Source organism: Dryobates pubescens, chromosome Z, assembly GCF_014839835.1.
Source record: "Dryobates pubescens isolate bDryPub1 chromosome Z, bDryPub1.pri, whole genome shotgun sequence".
In the NCBI taxonomy this organism is placed as follows: domain Eukaryota; kingdom Metazoa; phylum Chordata; class Aves; order Piciformes; family Picidae; genus Dryobates; species Dryobates pubescens.
In genome coordinates, this window is record NC_071657.1 from 121,000,494 (window position 1) to 121,008,004 (window position 7,511).

Sequence of the window (7,511 nt, forward strand, 5' to 3'; positions counted from 1 at the left end):
TTTTTTTGAAGGTCTGGAGAACAACAGCAAAGATGTGGAAGGATCTGGGGAACTTTTAAGGAGCAGCTGAGTGAACTGGGGTTGTTGACCCTGGAGAAAAGGAGGCTGAGAGGAGACCTTCTGGCTCTCTGCAATTCCCTGAAAACAGGTTGGAGCCAGGTAGGGGTCAAGGTCTTCTCCCAAGTGATGGGACAAGAGGAAATGGTCTCAAGTTGCCCTAAGGGAGGTTCAGGTTGGATATGAGGAACAATTTTTGTCCCTTAAGAGTTGTCCACACCCAGGCCAGGCTGCCCAGGACAGTGGTAGAATCCCCATCCCTGGAGGGATTTTTCAAAGCCATGGAGATGCGGAGCTGAGAGCCATGGTTTGGTGGTGCCCTGGCAGTGTTGGGTTAAGGGTTGGACTGCATGACCTTCAAGGCATTCTCCAACCAAAACCATCCTGTGACTCCATGAATTAATCCAAACATGGACTCCCACCATCTAGCACTGCTGCAGCCCCACTATTCCCAGTCTCTTCCCATTTTACCTCTCCAGCAGTGGTGCTCAGCAGAAGAGGAGCAGGGCAAGAGGAGGTGGTCTTCTGCCAAGCAGAGGGGCAGCACCAAGGCAGAAGGACCCAGCAGGAAGATGTTGCACCACACATGGAGATGAGTTCAGCTGAACCACACCCCGTGTAAAACCTCAGGGCCACAGACCTGCTCTTGTAACTCTTCTGCTTCCTGGTCACAGGTTACTGGGTCCTCCTCCCTTTGTGCAACCACAGCTGGAGCTGGGAGAAGGAGCTGAGCCAGATCCCTCTCAGCCAGGTGAGCTCTGGGCTCTCCACACAAACATCAAGGCCACCACATGGCAACCTGGCCTGGGGCCCAGTGACGTCACTGTGGAACAGTGCCCTTTGTCCTCTGGCTCAGAATCTTGGTTTCAACCTCTCTCTAGAATCTCAATTGTCCTTCTGGAGAAAGAAATCTGGCTGAGCAGGAAGGAACTGTGTGAAGTGACACAGCAGAGCAGCTGCTGAAGGAACAAGAGGTGTGCTCAGCATTCTGGCTTTGATCAGCAATGGTGTGGCCGCCAGGAGCAGGACAGGGATTGTCCCTCTGGACTGGGCATTGCTGAGGCCACAACTGGAATCCTGGGGTCAGTTCTAGGCAACTCACTTCAAGAAGAGCATTGAGGAGCTGGAGCAGGTTCAGAGAAGGGCAACAAAGCTGGGGAAGGGTCTGGAAAGCGTGTGAGGAGCAATTGAGGGACCTACGGTTGTTAAGCCTAGAGAAAAGAAGACTAAAGGGATACCTCCTGACCCTCTGTAACTCCCTGAATGGAGGCTGGAGCCAGGTGGGGTTGGTCTCTTCTCCTAATGGTCAAGGGACAGGAAGAGAGGAAACAGCCCAAAGTTGCTTAGTGGAGGTTTAGGCTGGACATTAGAAGATGCTCTCAAAGACTGGAACAGGCTGCGCAGGGAGGTGGCAGAGTCTCCATCCCTGGAGGGGTTTCAAAGCCACAGAGATGTGGTGCTGAGGGCCATGGTTTAGCACCAGCCTCGGTAAAGCTACAGAACAGTTGGACTAGGTCTTCAAGGTCTTCTCCAACCCAAACAATTCTGTGACTCTGATCACAGCCTCACTGAGGTTGGAAAAGACCTCAAAGATCATCCAGTCCAACCAAGCAAACCTTCCTCATCACACCCCAATGCAGATGGCAGAAGCAGAACCAAGCGCAGCTTTGTAAGAACCCTGAGGAATGAGAGGAAACCAGAACCCTGAGGAGAAGCCAAGTAGCTTCTGACACAGGCTGAAGGCAAAGCCACCATGCAGCTCCTCAGCTAATTAAACATCCAATTAAAATAATCAGAGCCAAAAGTGAAAGTGAAATATCTGCTGCTCCATTTCCTCCTTCCTGACACAGAAACCGTCACCAGTCCTGTCTGGGGGCTGCTGTCCTCCTCCCAGTAAGCAGCACTGGGCTGCCCCTGGCTGCTGCTGCTCCCAGTTCTGCCAAATGAAATCAGGATCAAAGTGACTCCTTAGGTAGTGGTGTCACTGGCAGGCATTGGGCCCTGAGGACCAGCAGAGCTGGAAAGAACACCCAACAGACAGCTAGCACTGGGATAATGGGAGGAACTGGGCAGCTAGACAGGCACACTGGGAAGAACAGGAGAGCAAGCCCGAGCAGCAGAGCTTCCCCTCTCAGGCTGACCATGGAAACAGAATGGTTTGGGCTGGAGAAGACCTTTGAGGTCATGGAATCCAATCCTTAAGCCAGCACTGCCAGGGCACCACCATGGCCCTCAGCACTCTGAGTGCTGAGAAGAAGCTGCTTCTGCTCTGAACCAGGCTTCCAGATGTGAGAGGTAACCCTCCACATCTGCCTTCTCAGACAGTTGACATCAGTTGTGAGCACAACCCAATTCAATCTCTGTTTTACTCCTTCTTGATCCAACACAACACACAAGGACCCCTCCAAAATATTCCCACCTCTAAAGTTCTGCAAACCACTCTGCTTTTGCTTCTCCACTCACTGACCTTATAGACTAGTTTGGGTTGGAAGAGACCTCCAAGATCATTGAGTCCAACCATCATGGCATTAAACCATGTCCCCAGGTGCCATATCCACACATTCCTTGAAAACATCCAGGGATGGTGACTCCACCACCTCCCTAGGCAACCACTAACCCACCTCTCTCATGTCATTTACACCTCAGTTGCCCAGTTCTTCTGGTCATTTAGCTCCTGGTTCAGAAACATCTCCTGCTCTCCTCTCCCTGGGCATTCCAGTTCGACCATTTGGATGGCTGAGCTCAGCAATGGTTTAGCTACTCCCCCTTTAGACACCAACACTGCAGAGTCCAAGGCACAACAGGAAAAAAAAATGTCCTGCTTGCTCATCACAGAATGGTTTGGGATGGAACAGGCCCTCCAAGATCATCAGGACTCACCTCCAAGTTGTCAACAGAGACACCTCCAACTAGAGCAGGTGGCTCAGAAGACCTTGAATATCTCCAGGGATGGGGCCTCCACCATATCTCTGGGCAACCTGTTCCAGTATTTCACCACCCTCATAGTGAAGAATGTCCTCCTGATGTCCAACCTAAATCTACCCTGCTCCAGTTTCAAACCATTGCCCCTTGTTCTATCACCACAGGTCTTTAAACAGTCCCTCCTCAGCCTTTTTGTAGGTCCCCTTCAGATTCTGAAATGCCACCAGAAGGTCTCCCTGAAGCCTTCTTCAGGTTAAACAGCCTAAACAGGAGAGGTGCTTCAGCCCTCTGATCATATTTGTGGCCTTCTCTGGACCCACTCCAGCAGGTGGATGCCCTTCTTGTGTTGCTCACCCCAGAGCTGGACACAGTACTCCAGGTGAGGTCTCACCAGAGCAGAGGGGCAGAATCCCCTCTCCCCATCTGCTGGCCACGCTGCTTTTGATGCAGTCCAGGATGCCACTGACCTTCTGGACTGCAAGGACCATCCCCAGGTCTTTCTCCACAGAGCTGCTCCCCAGCCTGGACTGATACCAGGGACTGCCCCAACCTAGGTGCAGGACCTTGCATTAGGCCTAGCTGAATCTCATGAGGTCCTCCTGAGTCCACCTTTCCAGCTTGTCCAGGTCCTTCTGGATGATCCCATTCCTCAGCCATGCCAACCTCACCAGCCAGTTTGGTGTAATCAGCAAACTTGCTCAGGGTGCCTCAATCCCACTACCCATGACACTGATTGAGATACTGAACAGCACTGGTCCCAGGAGGGACCCCTGAGGAGCACCACTTGTCACCCATCTCCATCTGGACATCCAGCAGTTAAATTACAGACCTGAAGTTAATTATGAACCTGAACTCATTGTTCTCTAACACAGCATCTTCAGCTTTTACTCTTGCACTCCTACAGCTTCTACTTGCACTTCTACACCCCCTTATTAGCAGCAGCAGAAAGCTGGGAGGCTCATCCTGGTCCCCCCACCACTCCAAAGTCTCCTCAAACACCTTTTTTGGATTAAATTCTCCTGTCCCACCAATCCCTGCTTGCATCTCAGGAGAGACCTTTGAGGTCTCTGCCACCCAACAAACTCAAGGCAGGATTCAAATGAAGGCTTCATTACACAGAGCATGGAACAGCAATCAGCTACACCTGGCAGATGTCCCACCAAAAAGGAGGGGAAGGAGAATTGAAGGATTCCTCCTCCTAGCTCAGAATCACACACAGGTAGAATTTAATTCACTCCAGTTGACTCCCAGTCCAACAGGAAACTGTGAGTGGAAGGTTCTGCCCAGAAGCACCATGAAGTGCAAGAGGTCCAACAGCAACTCTGAAGGAAGAGCTGACAGGGTTTTTTTCTTCATTCTCTCACTAGAACTTCTGCAAAACAAGCTGTCAGCAATATGAAGTCTTCTACAGCAAACATCCTTACTCTGTGGGCTTCAGTTTGAGTACTGGGGGAAAAACAACCCTACCCAATTTCTCAAAGATGGTTGTTTCTATGCTAGTTGTCTCCAGTTTCTGACCTATGAGCTTCCAAATTCTACCTGTCTCTCCTTCAACACAACTAAGACTTCACTGAGCACCAGGTTCAGATGGAGGATCACAGGATGGTTTTGGTTGGAAAGACCCTGCAGACCATGCAGTCCGACCCTTAACCCCGCACTGCCAGGGCACCACCAAACCATGGCCTTCAGCACTACATCTCCATGGCTTTGAAACCCTTCCAGGTATGGGAACTCCACCACTGCCCTGGGCAGCCTGGGCCAGGCCTGGACAACCTTCAAGAGCAAGAAATTGTTCTTAATGTCCAACACGAACCTTCCCTGGGGCAACCTGAAGCCATTTCCTCTTGTCCTGTGGCTTGTTTCTTGGGAGAAGAGACCAAGGCCCAAGTGGCTCCAGCCTTCTTTAAGGGAGAGAGCCATCAGGGTCTCCCCTCAGCCTCCTTTTCTCCAGGCTCAACCACCCCATGCCCTTCAGCTGCTCCTCACATGTTGTCCAGACCCCTCTCCTTCTCCAGACCCTTCCCTGGACCTGCCCCTGCACCTTAATGTCCTTCCTGGATGCTTCAGAGCTCCTCACCATCCCCACAAGAAACAGTCAACACCAGTTGCTCTCTCAGAGCTCCCGAAAACCTCAGCACTGAAGGTGTCCAAGAAACATGTGGCCATGGCACTCAGGGACATGATTTAGTGTTAGTGGTGGTCTTAGGTTGATGGTTGGACTGGATGATCTTAGAGGGATTTCCAACCCAAACAATTCTATGATTCATAGATTCCTAAAATGGTTTGGGTTGGGACCTTGAAGATCATCTACTTCCAACTATGATCCCTTTCTGCTACAGGCCAAGCTCTTTCCAAAAAGCTGCTGCAGCACCATGAATTGTCCAGTATTTCTAGGCAGGATCTTGCTCTGGATCCTTGGATTTGCAACAGAATACAAGGAAAGTACAAATCCCCCACCAGAAACTGCACAGAAAACAAACCAAGTGTCCAAATTTTGCTCTTCCCCAGTCCTCAGTCACCTCCTCCCCCAGCAAACCTTTACAGGTATCACCCAAACCAGTCCAGATCCTCCTGCAGGTTCCAAATCTCCCTTTGCTTCCCATGATATCACCACACCAGTTGCTATGGCAATGGTTCTACCACCATCTACCAAAGGTTGGGGTGGGCTGTTGTGTTTTTTTTTCCACCACCCAAGTATTCTGGCAGCTTGTTGGGCTCTGAAAGTGTGTGAGAGAAGAGAGAAATCCTAAATATCTGTTCTCCAAACGCAGCTTTGGGACCAAAATCTGCTAGGAAGTGATGGTTCCAAAGGTGTAGCCTGGACAGGGCTGGAATCACAACTTTCTCCTTTGCTTTTGGAGGCAGAAAAATCCATGATGAAAACAAGCTGGAAAATGCCTACTTTAAAAGCTTAAAGTGGGAGAGCAAGACATGAAAAGCACCTCAGGTCCCTCCCCAGCTCTCCCAGTTTCTCTTTTTCACTTCCTAGTTTGTTTGTTGTCCTGAGAGCCAAACAAGCCCTTCAGAATAGGAAGGGAGCCCTGGCTGGAACCACTGAGACGTCACCTTGCTGGACGATTACATGCTGGAGGGATTCTATTTGTGGCTCCAGCCCCCCACCCCACTTTCTGAGGGTTAAGAAGACCCAGCAGAGTGGCATTTATCTTCACACCAGCACACACGAAGCTGCTAGGATCTTCTCAATCAAGCTCTGGTCCCCAGCAGGTCCTCAGGAGGCTGACCCCCACACCTCTGACCTTGTGCCACCACCTCTCCCAAAAGCTTCACCAACTAATGAGTCACCAAACCCTGGATCCCCACCAGCTCAGCCCCCTTTCTCAAATCAAATTAAAAAACCCCAAATAACAAAACCCACACCAAAAAAACAAACAAATAAACAAACCAACACAAACTCTGTCAGGCACAAAAAGTCAGATTTAGCCCAGATGTGACCTGGCACGGCATGGCCGGGGGTAAGGTCGCAAAGCTTGGAGCTCAGAGATCAGAGCTGCCAGAGGGGCTGCACAACCAGAGCCAGCCGCTTAAACCCCCTAAAACCGCTGCACAGCGCTAAAAAGCCCACCCCAGGGCCAGACAGGCTCGGCCCGGCGGCCCTGGCAGAGACAGGGGCCCGGGGACCGATCCCTGCCAACGCTCTGCTAGGGGAGAAGGGGCTGGCATCGCGGCCCGGGAGGCCGAAGCGGAGGCGGCAGGGGAGGAAGAAGGCGGCGGGTTGGAGGCGGTGGCAGAAGCTGGCAGGGGGTGGCAGCGGGTTACAGGAGGTGGCAAAGAGCGGCAGAGAGTGGCAAGGGGTCTGGAAGTGCGTGACAGGGGGTGACAGAGGCTGGCAGGGGGTGACAGGGGGTGGCAAGGGGTTCGGGCCGCGCACCGCCTCCGCCGCCCGCCGGGCCGGGCCCAGTGCTTCAAGCCCGGCGGAGGAAGGCGGAAGCGGCTCTCGGTGGGGCTCAGTCCAGCCAACGCCGGCCCCGCCGAGGCGGCAGCGGGAGGCTGAGCGGCGGCGATGACAGCTCGGTACGGGCGGCGGCGGCGGGGGGCCCGGGGCCGCGGGGTCTGTCTCACCTGCTGGGCTGGGAGCGGGGGGTCCGGGCCTCGGCCCTCCGCGGGGGCGGCGCTACCTGGCTGCTTGGGCCGGCGGGCATGGGCCTGGGCCGCGGCCGAGGTGGGCAGCGGGGCCGGGGCTGCGCTGACAGCGAACGGCGGGAGGCGGCGGGTGCGGAGCTCCGTCGGATCCAAAATGGCGGCGGCGCCGCGGCTGGCAGCGCGGGGGGGGAGGGGGGCAGCGGGGGCGGGGCGGAGCTGGGGGCGGGGCCTGACTGGAGAGGCGGGGCCGGGGAAAGCTGGGGGGACAGGGATGGGAATAGGGGACGGAGACGGGGATGGGAATAGGGGACGGGGATACGAGTAGGGGACAGGGATAGGAGTAGGGGACGGGGATAGCGGATGGGATAGGGACAGAAATAGGGGGCAGGGGATGGGGACAGGGATGGGGGACGGGGACAGGGGATGGGATA

At 53.8% G+C, this 7,511-nt stretch overlaps 1 protein-coding gene across 1 annotated transcript in view; it reads right to left on the reverse strand.

Annotated features, from left to right (window-relative positions):
- PPP6R2 (protein phosphatase 6 regulatory subunit 2) overlaps nucleotides 1–7,247 on the reverse strand; it is a 72,455-nt gene extending 65,208 nt beyond the window's left edge. The window contains exon 1 of the mRNA XM_054177927.1: nucleotides 7,060–7,247. The gene's annotated coding sequence lies outside the window, so the exon portion shown is untranslated. The remainder of the gene's footprint in view (nucleotides 1–7,059) is intronic.
- Between the last annotated feature and the right edge of the window lie 264 nt (nucleotides 7,248–7,511).